The 12,957-nt window shown below is 37.5% G+C and overlaps 1 protein-coding gene across 17 annotated transcripts in view; it reads left to right on the forward strand.

The window, feature by feature from the left end:
• The window catches only part of EDA (ectodysplasin A), a 629,675-nt gene that overhangs the window by 41,212 nt on the left and 575,506 nt on the right, over positions 1-12,957 (forward strand). The window lies entirely within an intron of this gene.

Genomic DNA, 12,957 nt, shown 5'->3' on the forward strand with positions numbered 1-12,957 from the left:
AATCTGGAAGTTGTTCTAGATTCTTCCTTCTCATGCCTTCCCCATCCAAATTCTAACACCAAGTCCTATGGAGTCTACCTCTTTAATGTTTCTTCAGTCTCTCCTTTCATTTCCTACTGCCTCAGATACCACCCTCACCCAGTTTAGTTTAACTTCTACTTTTCCCCCCAAAGCTCAGTTCAAATATCACCTACTCCAAAAAATTTTCCCTGACTACTCCCTGACAAATCTAAAATACGTGTTCTTTTGTGTACCCATAGCATTCTAGGCATACTTAACTACAATATAGCATACTTTGTGAATGTTATTTAACCTGTCTTCTCTGCTAAATCCTATCTTATATTAGTTTTCAGTGCCTAGAATGATGTTGTACACACAGAAGGTGCACAAACTTTTTTTTGTTCCTCAAACTTTTGAAGGAAAGAATGAGAGTGTGATACCTTATTATGAACTCATAGGTACAATAGGCAGAATAATGTTCAGAGAAAATGTTCTTTCTTGTGACTGTAGGCTTTTGTTATCATACCTGTTTATTTATTGAGAAGATTCTGTTGTTGGTAGGACCTGGACTTGTGTGAAGTGAACAAAAGTATATTAATTGTGCTCTGTCAGACATGACATCGCATTTTTGCCATCTTGCTCCGGCAGGATGTTTCAAGGTTGTGGCATTGTTACAAGTGAAGGGATTGGAAGAACAGGAAAGCTAAAGTTTTCAATCAAGAACTTTTAAACACTGCCCCAGGAGATCTCACAATAGTACGGATAAAGAGAATTTGAAGAGACTGTCTTGTCTAGGCCCTCTGCCATCAAGCAGGTGAATTCTAAAGCATTTATAACAAATAGGCACTCAAGAATATCCAATGTGGATGGGAATAAAAAGGATAGAGGACATGTATAAAAGTGTAAAAATTATGTATGCCAAGTAGTCTACAAATGATAGAGAAGAGCTCAGTTAGGAAATGACCAAGATGCAACTCTATATATGGAACCCCATTCTCATTGCTTTCCATTAATACATGGAAATTTTCATTCCTAAGAGAAGTGAATACTCTTTCTGAACACTTTGCTCTAGAGAGCAAAGAGGGACTCTTGAGTTGCACCTAGGGGATCTGGGCTAAAGGAGTGAGCCTGCTTCCTTGGGCAAGACCCATATCAGATGGATGAGGTACACTGCTTCAGGCCACGCAGTTTTTGAGCTTGAATTCTGTAACTGAACCATCGATATAAAATCTAAAGACTGAGGTTGGAGCATAGGGTTGTAAAAAGATTTTGCATTCTAAGTGGAGGGTTGTGGAGAGGTAGTCTACATAACAGTTAGAGGCATGGGCTTGGCAGCCTGAAGTCAGGATTTGAATCCCAGCTCTGCCATTGACTGCTAATTTCCTCCTAGTATTCTCCATTTCCTTATATATAGAATAAAAACAATAAGGTATCTACTGTATAGAGTTATGTGAATCCAAGAAGAAATGCATAAATGCATGTGAACCTTGTAGCACAGTTCTTGACAGAGTAAGTGCTCACTAAATGTTAGCTAGTAGTAGTAGTAGTAGTAGTAGTAGTAGTAGTCGGCATTGTCGTCGTCATCATAATAGTGTTTTAACTATTTTTGTGCTGTACTGAAGAGACAGTGAAGAAGCAAAGGGAGAAATCTCAGTCAGTCTTAAATAAATGAAAGTCTTAGTTATTTTGTGGTGGTGGTGATGATGGTGGCAATGAAAAAGGGCTTTCTATAGTATAAATGCAGAAAGCCTTCTCAAGGGTACCTGGATTCTGTCACATTTCCAATGTTAGACACTTGCCCATCATTTGAGGGTTACAGCTATCATATGGGATATAGTTTAAAAATCATTTCCATTGTCTTAATACTTTAGGCTCTAGCTTTCCTTCCAAAAATTAATACAAACCAAAAATTAACTGAAAACTATTTTACTTTCTCTTTCTTAAGATGTACTCTAGTTCCCTCTCCTCCCACCAAATATTGACACTTTGCTAGCAAGTTAAACACAAAAAGGAGAAAAGACATAAATAAATAATTGTGTTGTACCAGAAACAGCTGTTGCTTCCATTCTGATTGGTCCATGACTTACAGGCAAGAGAAGTTGATGAGCAGTTTCAGTATTTGGAATCTGCCCATTTTCTAGATTAGGAAACTCCTGTAACAGGTTTTCACCCCAATTTGAAGGAGTTGTTTTAAAGACAACTTCCTAATAATTATTTACAGTCGAGTTAGTTATTTTCCTATTTGTAGTCAGAGATTTTATTCAGCCTGGATCATTGAAAATTGGTTTTTAGTAATGCATTTGATAACTTGCATTGATAACTGCATTATGGGGGGCTTGATAATTGTGATTTTCTCAAATAGCATTGTGATGGTGCAAGTGCTCTCTGTGGTTTTTATGGCTTCACCAAAAGGTTACATTGAAACCTGAACATGCTGAACAAAGCCTTCCTTGGGCTAATCTAAGCAGCCTCCACAAGGTACTGTACAATACTAGGTAAGAGAACAGGTTGAAGAGTCACAGCTTTGTTTTGTTTGTTTACTGTGATAAAATACACAAAACATGAAATTTACCATTTTAGCCATTTTTAGGTATACAATTCAGTGGCGTTAAATACATTCACAACATTGTACAACCATCACTACTATCCATTTCCAGAATATTTCCATCCTCCCAATTGGGACTGTTTACCCATTAAACAATAACTCCCCACTGATTCCTCCCCCCTCAGCTTCTGGCAACCACCATCCTACTTTCTATTTCTATGAATTTGACTACTTTAGATACCTCATATCAATGGAATCATACAATACTTACCCTTCTGTGACCGCCTTATTTCACTTATATCATCCTCAAGGTTGTCTGTATTGTAGCATGCCTCAAAATTTCCTTTTTTTTTAAGGTTGAAAAATATTCATAAATAGTATGTATATATGGCATTTTGTTTATCCATTCATCCATCAATGGGCACTTGGATTGCGTCCACCTTTTGGCTATTGTGAATAATGTTGCTATGAACATGGGTGTACAAATATTTGTTTGAGTCCCTGTTTCAATTCTTTTGGGTATATACCTAGAAGTGGAATTGCTGGATCATATGGTAATTCTGTTTTTAACTTTTTGAGGAGTCACCAAACTGTTTTCTATAGCAGCTGCACTATATTGCATTCCTACCAGCAGTGCACAGGGGTTCCAATTTCTCTACATCCTCACCACCACTTGCTTTGTTTTGTTTTTTGATAACAGTCACCTTAATGTGGTGACTAATGTCCCCTTATTGTTTTTATTTGCATTTCTTTAATGAATGCTGGTGCATTGTTCATCTTCTCTTGTACTTTATTGGTCATTTGTATACTTACTTTGGAGAGATGTCTATTCAAGTACTTTGGCCATTTTAATTGGTTTATTTGCTTTTTGTATTGTTGAGTTGTAAGAGTTCTTTATATATTCTGGATATTAATTCCTCATCAGATATATATCTTGCAAATATTATCTCCCATTCTGTGGGTTACCTTTTCATTGTGTTGATAGTGTCTTTTGATGCACCAAAGTTTTTCATTTTGATATAGTCCAATTTATCTATTTTTAATTTTGTTGACTATTCTTTTGGTACCATATTCAAGAAATAATTGCCAATTCCAACATCACGAAAGTATCTTTTCTATATTTTCTTCAAAAGTTGTATATAGTTTCAGCTCTTATGTTTTGGCCTTTGCTCCATTTTGAGTTAATTTTTCTATATAGGATAAGGTAAGTGTCCAACTTCGTTCTGTTGCATGTGGATATCCAGTTTTCTCAGCACCATTTGTTGAAAAGGTTGTCCTTTCCCCATTGGATTGTTTTGGCACCCTAATCAGAAATCAATTGATTCTATTTGTGAGGATTTATTTCTGGGCTTTGAATTTTATCCATGGAACTGCTTTCAGATCTTGACCTTGTTATTTACTAGGTGATAATCTTTGGGTTAATCAACTTCTCTGGTATCTATCTACCCATGATAGAAAGCAAATTTCACAAAGGCAGAAACTTTTGTCTCTTTTGTTTACTATTATATTCTTAGTAGCTAGAACAATAAATCAGTAACTAATTGCAGTCAATAATTTTGCTGTTGAATAAATGAGCAATAATCACCCTGAGAGGCTGTTGTAGGAATTAAATCAAATAATACAGGTATCTCTTGGAGATATTGTGGGTTTGGTTCCAGACCACTGTGATCAAGCAAATATTGCAATAAAGCAAGTCAAATGAATTTTGTTGGTTACTCAGTTCATATAAAAGTTATATTTATACTATGTGATAGCCTATTAAGTGTGTGATAGGATTGTGTCTAAAAACAATGTATATAACTTTATTAGAAACACTTCATTGCTAAAAAATGCAGTCATCTGAGCTTTTAATGAGTACTCATCTTCTTGCTATTAATCTTCTTGATAGTGTATGGTCTTACCTCACTATTGGTATGGCTGCTGACTAATCAGGGTGTTGGTTGCTTAAGTTAGGGTGGCTATGGCAACTTATTTAAAATAAGACAACAGTGAAGTCTGCCACATCAATTGTCTCCTCCTTTCACGAATGATTTCTCTTTAGCATGCAATGCTGTTGCGTAGCATTTTACCCACAGTAGAACTGGTTTCAAAGTTGGAGTTAGTCCTCTCAAACCCTGCCATTGCTTTATCAGCTAAGTTTATGTAATACTCTGAATCCTCTGTTGTCATTTAACAGTCTTCACATCATCTTCACCGGGAGTAGATTCCATCTCAAGAAACCACTTTCTTTGCTCACCATAAGAAACACTCCTCATCTCTTCAAGTTTTATCATGAGATTGCAGCCATTTGGTCACATCTTCAGGCTCCACTTCTAATTCTAGTTCTCTTGCTGTTTCCACCACATCTCAGTTAGTGCCTCCACTGAAGTCTTGAACCCCTTGAAGTCACTCTTGAAGGCTGGAATCAATTCTTCCAAACTCCTGTTCATGTTGGTATTTTGGCCTCTTCCCGTGAATGTTCTTAATGGCATCCTTCTTTAAAGGAATCTTTTTTCTGGCTAGCAGGTCTCAACAGTGGGCTTCAACTATTCAGTAAACCATGTCGTCAACAGATGAGCTGTTATGCAGCCTGTGTTATTCCATTTATAGAGCACAGGCAGAGCAGATTTAGCATAATTATTAAGGGCCCTGGGATTTCAGAATGGCAGATGAGCCTTGGTTTCAACTTACTATCACTGGCTGCATTAGCCCCTAACAGGAGAGGCTGCCTGTCCTTGGAAGCTTTGAAGCCAGGCATTGACTTCTCTTCCCTAGCTATTTAAGTCCTAGATGGCTTCTTCTTCCAATAGAAGCTGTTTGGTCTGCATCGAACATCAGTTTTCAGTGTACCTACTTTCATTAAATATCTTAGCTAGATTTTTCTGGATAACTTGCTGCAGCTTCTACCTCAATACCTGCTGTTTCACCTTGCACTTTGATGTTATGGAGGTGGCTTCTTTCCTTAAACCTCACGAACCAACCTCTGCTAGCTTCAGAATTTTCTCCCGTAGCCTCCTTAACCTCTCTCAGCCTTCCTAGAATTGAAGAGAGTTAGGGCCTTGCTCTGCATCAGGCTTTGGCTTAAGAGAATGTTGTGGCTGGTTTGATCTTCTGTCCAGACCACTAAAACTTTCTCCATATCAGCAGTAAGTCTGCTTTGCTTTCTTACCATTTGTGTGTTCACAGGAGGAGCACTTTTCATTTCCTTCAAGAACTGTTGCATTCACAACTTGACTAACTGGTTGGCACAAAAGGCCTAGCCTTCAGCCTTTCTTTGCTTTCAACATACCTTATTCACTAAGCTTAATCATTGCTAGCTTTTGATTTAAAGTGAGAGGTGTGAAACTCTTCCCTTCACTTGAACACTTAGAGTCCACTGCAGGGTTATTAAGTGACCTAATTTCAATATTGTGTGTGAGAGATTAGAGAGACCCAAGGGGAGGCAGAGAGATAGGGGAATGGCTGGTGGTGGAGCAGTCAAAACACACAACATTTTATTAAGTTTTCCATTTTATATGCACATGGTCCATGGTACTCCAAAATAATTACAATAGTACATCAAAGGTTACTAATCACAGATAACAAATCAAATAATAAGAAAGTTTGAACTATTGTGAGAATTACCAAAATGTGATACAGAAGCACAAAGTGAGCAAGAATTGTCAGAAAAATTGTGCTGATAGACTTGCTGGATTCATATTCAGATTCCACAACCTTTCCATTTGTAAAATAGACAGTATCTGTGAAGCATAATAAAAAAAGTGCAGTGAAACACTTTATATATATGAATTGTTCAGCATACTACCTTGCAGAAAGTGTACAAAAAGTACTATTTAAAATATTCACATTGTGTATCTTCTATGAATAAATAAATTGTAAATATTTAACTGATACTTTAATTGGGTGAGTCTCTGCTCAGATACCAGGCACAGGTTGGTATGGGTTTGGAGTTACCTCGAATTGAATGGTCCTCAACTGTGGGGCACACAAGAACTCGGCACAATCATCTTCCCCTGTCCTGAATTGCTGAGATGGCTGTCTTATATCTGGCACCAGAGATTAAAGGCTAGATGAATGCTGTTGCTGGAATGCCAAGGAAAGAATGAGTAGTTCATGGTAAAGCAAAGGGATGAAGCAGAAATCTGGCCAACAGCTCTTTAGGTCTGAAAGGAATAAAATCAGTATCACCATGATTCTGTAACCATTCTATATTGACATCAAGCCAGACAGAAGGATTAGAAGGATTTGGATTGCAGAAGAGCTACCATGAGATAAGTGCCAATCACTGGACTAAGAGAGTACATATACTCTTAATTTTGTTTTCACAGTTTCTGTGCAAAACAAATATTATCCCCATTTTACAGATGAGGAAACAAACTGAGAGATTAAATATCAGACATTAAATAGCAGAACTGGGATTTAAACCCAGGACTATTTTGATTCCAAAGCCTGCGATCTGAAGCAACATAGATTTTATTTATTTTTCATTTCAAATTCTGACCCTTCCAGTAAGTGTGAGAACAGCTAATACAAATTTTTGGATAAATGTAATGGTTTGTTTTGCTGTTTTTCTGATGCATAATCATTAAGCCTTTGCATTATTACCATGTCTTGTTCTTTTGTTTTAACTGTCAAGTTGGGGGTTCCAAAGCTGATAACAGGTTTTCTGAGAAATGTAAAATTTTCTAAATTATAAGCCTATGTATTTTTATAATTTGCAGTTGCAATTATAAAATAAAAATGTAATTATGGTATTTGTAGTTTGTTGCATTTGGCAGGGCGGGTGGTTGGAGAGTGTATGTGTATATATATGTGTGTTTATATTCATATATAATATGTAGACACACACACACACACACAGGATGATAGTAGAAAACATGAGTCAGTAAATGGACATTGAGGAAGGTGGCTGTAAAAATTCCCAATGAAAACTATGTTGTTCTGGTGCTAAGTCTTGGGCCAGTTTGTTTCATTCTGCTTCCAAGCCAGACCAGTCATATTTATAAACTCATAGTATCATTTACAAGGTAATAAAGGCTGGAATTATTGTTAGTTCATCACAGAGTAATTACCTTTGCCATAAGATGACATATTTTTCTGGGTGAATGATGCCATCTTCACAGAAGGAAAGGCTGTTGCTTTGATATGTGCATGTGTATATATAGTGATTGTAGCAGGAGTTAAACCAGGACTTCCATGGCTGATTTCTGTCTGGACTGTGAGAGGCAAGACTTCAGAGCTGAACTGCATGGCTTTGAATTCTTGTTCTGACACTAGCTCTGTGACCTTGAACAAGTTACTAAAGGAAACTGAGGCTCACAGTTTATGGGAAAAGTGGGAATAAAAACAGGCTATCTATCTCATATGGTGGTTATGAGAATAAAGACATGCAAAGCACTTTAAAAAGTCCCTGGCTCTAAGAAAGTACTCAATAAGTGTTAGCTGTTCTGCTGGTTACTATTACTAATTACCAAATGTGTAATAGTAGTAGTAGTAGTAGTATAGATTTGTCACACTGATAATGGATGAGGAGGTAATACCATATAGCCACAAAATCTTGGCTTTTGAGGCTGGAAGGCCTGGGTTGAATACTGCTTTTACTATTTATTAGCTGTGTGACTTAGAAGTTACCTGGTTATTCCTTCATTTATAAAATGAATAAAATCATACTACTAATGGTTATGTGACAGTATTTTTGTGAAAACCAAATTGAAATACCGTATGTAAAAGTACTTGGTAAGAAATGACTTCACTTAACTGTGGAGTATAAAAACAAAGCAAAACTGAAGGAGCAAAACAGCAGCAGACTCACTGACTCCGAAAAGGCACAAGCAGTTACCAAAGGGAAGAGATTGGGCAGGGGAGTGGGAGGGAGGGAAATGGGGACTAAGGGGCACTATAATTCTCATTGGCAATATAGGTAGGTCACAGGGAAGGCAGTACAGCACAGAGAAGACAAGTACTGACTCTATAGCATCTTACTATGCTGATGGACAGTGACTGCAATGGGGTTGCAGCGGGGGGTACTTTATAATATGGGTGAATGTTGAAACCACAATGTTGTTCATTTGAAACCTTCATAAGATTGTATATTAATGATACTTTAATTTAAAAAAGTACTTGGTACGGGAAATATTGTATCTTATCTATATATATTGCGGTTTACCAGCTCTCTTACATAAAGAGCATTGAGAATGACTTATTAAAAATGACAAAATATTGATGCTGCTACAATCAGTATAATACAAAGATAACCAGGAGTAAAAGCCTTCCAATTATAATTATAATACCACTTGGTGACTATATTCTTTGTGCTAAGTATTGTGATATACATTTAGAAATCTAGTCTCATGCATTACTTGTAAGATCTCTGTCAGGAGGAAGGTGAGGATAGACCATTTCAGGGAGAGAGGACAACCTGTGCTGGCTCAGGATGGAGATAGCCCATGTAAGTAAGAGTTGCAGATAAAATACTGAGTGCTCAGTTAAATTTGAATTTCAGGTAAACAGTGAATAATATTTTAGTAGAGTATGTCTCATGTAACATTTGGGACATACTTCTACTATGAATATTTGTTGTTTATCTGAAATTCAAATTTAACTGGGCACTCTGTATATTTCTTTTAATTTTGGTATCATTAATCTATGATTACATGAGAAATATTATGTTTACTAGACTCCCACCATCACCAAGTCCCCCCCACATACCCATTACAGGCACTGTCCATCAGCGTAGTAAGATGCTGTAGAATCACTACTTGTCTTCTCTGTGTTGTATAGCCCTTCCTGTGCCCCCTCACCACATTATACATGCTAATCATAATGCTCCCTTTCTCCCCCCCATTTTGCTCCCTTCCCACCCATCCTCCCCAGTCCCTTTTCCTTTCGTAACTGTTAGTCCATTCTTGGGTTCTGTGAGTCTGCTGCTATTTTGCTCTTTCAGTTTTTTTCTTGGTTCTTATACTCCACAGATGAGTGAAATCATTTGATACTTGTGTTTCTCCACCTGGCTTATTTACTAAGCATAATACCCTCTAGCTCCATCCACGTTGTTGCAAATGGTAGGATTTGTTTTCTTCTTGTGGCTGAATAACATTCCATTGTGTATATGTACCACATCTTCTTTATCCATTCATCTACTGATGGACACTTAGGTTGCTTCCATTTCTTGACTATTGTAAATAGTGCTGCAATAAACATTGGGGTGCATCTGTCTTTTTAAAACTGGGCTGCTGCATTCTTAGGGTAAATTCCTAGAAGTGGAATTCCTGGGTCAAGTGGTATTTCTATTTTGAGTTCTTTGAGGAACCTCCATACTGCTTTCCACAATGGTTGAACTAATGTACATCCCCACCAGCACTGTAGGAATGTTCCCCTTTCTCCACAACCTAACCAACATTTGTTGTTGTTTGTCTTTTGGATGGTGGTGATCCTTACTGGTGTGTGGTGATATCTCACTGTGGTTTTAATTTGCATTTCTCTGATGACTAGCGATGTGGAGCATCTTTTCATGTGTCTGTTGGCTCTCCAAATTTCTTCTTTGGAGAACTGTCTTTCAGCTACTCTGACCATTTTTTAATTGGATTATTTGTTTTTTGTTTGTTGAGGTGGGTGAGCTTGTTATGTATTTTGGATGTCAACACTTTATCTGATCTGTCATTTATGAATATATTCTCCCATACTGTAGGATGCCTTTTTGTTCTATTGGTGGTGTCCTTTGCTGTACAGTAGATTTTTTTAGCTTGATATAGTCCCACTTCTTTGTGTTTGCTTTTGTTTTCCTTGCCTGGAGGGATATGATCATGAAGAAGTTGCTCATGTTAATGTCCAACAGATTTTTTCCCTGTGATTTTTTCTAAGAGTTTGATGGTTTCATGACTTACATTCAGGTCATTAATCCACTTCGAATTTACTTTTGTGTATGGGGTTAGACAATGATCCAGTTTCATTCTCTTACATGACGCTGTCCAGTTTTGCCAACAGCAGCTGTTGAAGAGGCTGTCATTCCCCATTGTATGTTCATGGCTCCTTTATAGTATATTAATTGACCATATATGTTGGGGTTAATGTTTGGAGTCTCTAATCTGTTCCACTGGTCTGTGGGTCTGTTCTTGTGCCAGTAGCAAATTGTCTTGATTACTGTGGCTTTGTAGTAGAGCTTGAAGTTGGGAAGTGAGATCCCCCCAATTTTATTCTTCCTTCTCAGGATTGCTTTGGCTATTGGGGGTCTTTTGTGGTTCCATATGAATTTTAAAGCTATTTATTTCAGTTCAATAAAGAATGGTGTTGGTATTTTGATAGGGATTGCATTGAATCTGTAGATTACTTTAGGCAGGATGGCCATTTTGACAATAATAACTCTTGCTAACAAAAGCATGGGACAAGTTTCCATTTGTTAGTGTCCTCTTTAATTTCTCTTAAGAGTGTCTTGTAGTTTTCAGAGTATAGGTCTTTCACTTCCTTGGTTAGATTCATTCCGAAGTATTTTATTCTTTCTAATGCCATTGTGAATGGAATTGTTTTCCTGATTTCTCTCTTTACTAGTTCATCATTCGTGTATATGAAAGCAACAGATTTCTGTGTTAATTATGTATCCTGCAACTTTGCTGAATTCAGATATTTGTACTAGTAGTTTTGGAGTGGAGTCTTTAGGGATTGTTTTTTGGTATCATTAATCTACAATTGCATGAGGAACATTATGTTTACTGGCTCCCCCCTTCACCAAGTCACCCCCACAAACCCCATTACAGTCACTGTCCATCACTGTAGTAAGATGCTGTAGAATTAATACTTGTCTTCTCTGTGTTGCACAGCCCTCCCCTTGCCTCTCCCACACTGTACATCTAATCATAATGCCCGCTTTCTTTTTCCCCTGCCTTATCCCTCCCTTCCCACCCATCCTTCCCAGTCTCTTACCCTTTGGTAACTGTTAGTCCATTCTTGGGTTCTGTGATTCTGCTGCTGTTTTGTTCCTTCAGTTTTTTCTTTGTTTTTATACTCCACATGAGTGAAATCATTTGGTACTTGTCTTTCTCCACCTGGCTTATTTCACTGAGCATAATGCCCTCTAACTCCATCCACGTTGTTGCTAATGGTAGGATTTGTTTTCTTCTGATGGCTGAATAATATTCCATTGTGTATATGTACCACATCTTCTTTATCCATTCATCTACTGATGGACACTTAGGTTGCTTTCATTTTTTGGCTATTGTAAATAGTGTTGTGATAAACATAGGGGTGCATCTGTCTTTTTCAAACTGGGCTGCTGCATTCTTAGGGTAAATTCCTAGAAGTGGAATTCCTGGGTCTAATGGTATTTCTATTTTGAGCTTTTTGAGGAACCTCCATACTGCTTTCCACAATGGTTGAACTCATTTACATTCCCACCAGCAGTGTAGGGTTCCCCTTTCTCCACAACCTCACCAGTTCTTGTTTGCCTTTTGGACGGTTGCGATCCTTACTGGTGTGAGGTGACATCTCATTGTGGTTTTAATTTCCATTTCTCTGATGATTAGCAATGTGGAGCATCTTCTCACGTGTCTGTTGACCATCTGAATTTCTTCTTTGGAGATCTGTCTGTTCAGCTCTGCTGCCCATTCTTTAATTGGATTATTTCCTTTTTGTTTCTTGAGGTGCATGAGGTCTTTATATATTTTGGATGTTAACCCTTTATAGGATCTGTCATTTATGAATATATTCTCCCATATTGTAGGATGTCTTTTTGTTTTATTGATGGTGTCCTTTGCTGTACAGAAGCTTTTTAGTTTGATGTAGTACCACTTCTTTGTGTTTGCTTTTGTTTCCCTTGCTCGCGGAGATATGTTCATGAAGAAGTCACTCATGTTTATTCCCAAGAGATTTTTGCCTATGCATTTTCTAAGAGTTTTATGGATTCATGACTTACATTCAGGTCTTTGATCCATTTCAAATTGACTGTTGTGTATGGGGATGGACAATGATCCAGTTTCATTCTCTTACATGTACCTGTCCAGTTTTGCCAGCATCATCTGTTGAAGAGACTGTCATTTCCCCATTGTATGTCCATGGCTCCTTTATTGTATATTAATTCACCATATATATCTGGGTTAATGTCTGGAGTTCTCTCTTCTGTTCCACTGGTCTGTGGTTCTGTTCTTGTGCCAGTACCAAATTGTCTTGATAACTGTGGCTTTGTAGTAAAGCTTGAAGTTGGGGTGCGATATACCCGCCACTTTATTCTTCCTTCTCAGCATTGCTTTGGCTATTTGGGGTCTTTTGTGGTTCCATATGAAATTTTGAACTGTTTGTTCCAGTTGGTTTAAGAATGCTGTTGGTATTTTGATAGGGATTGCATTGAATCTGTAGCTTGCTTTGGGCAGGATGTCCATTTTGATGATATTAATTATTCCTAGCCAGGAGCATGGGATGAGTTTCCATTTGTTAGTGTTATATTT

The sequence above is a fragment of the Manis javanica genome, chromosome X, assembly GCF_040802235.1.
Source record: "Manis javanica isolate MJ-LG chromosome X, MJ_LKY, whole genome shotgun sequence".
Lineage (NCBI taxonomy): Eukaryota > Metazoa > Chordata > Mammalia > Pholidota > Manidae > Manis > Manis javanica.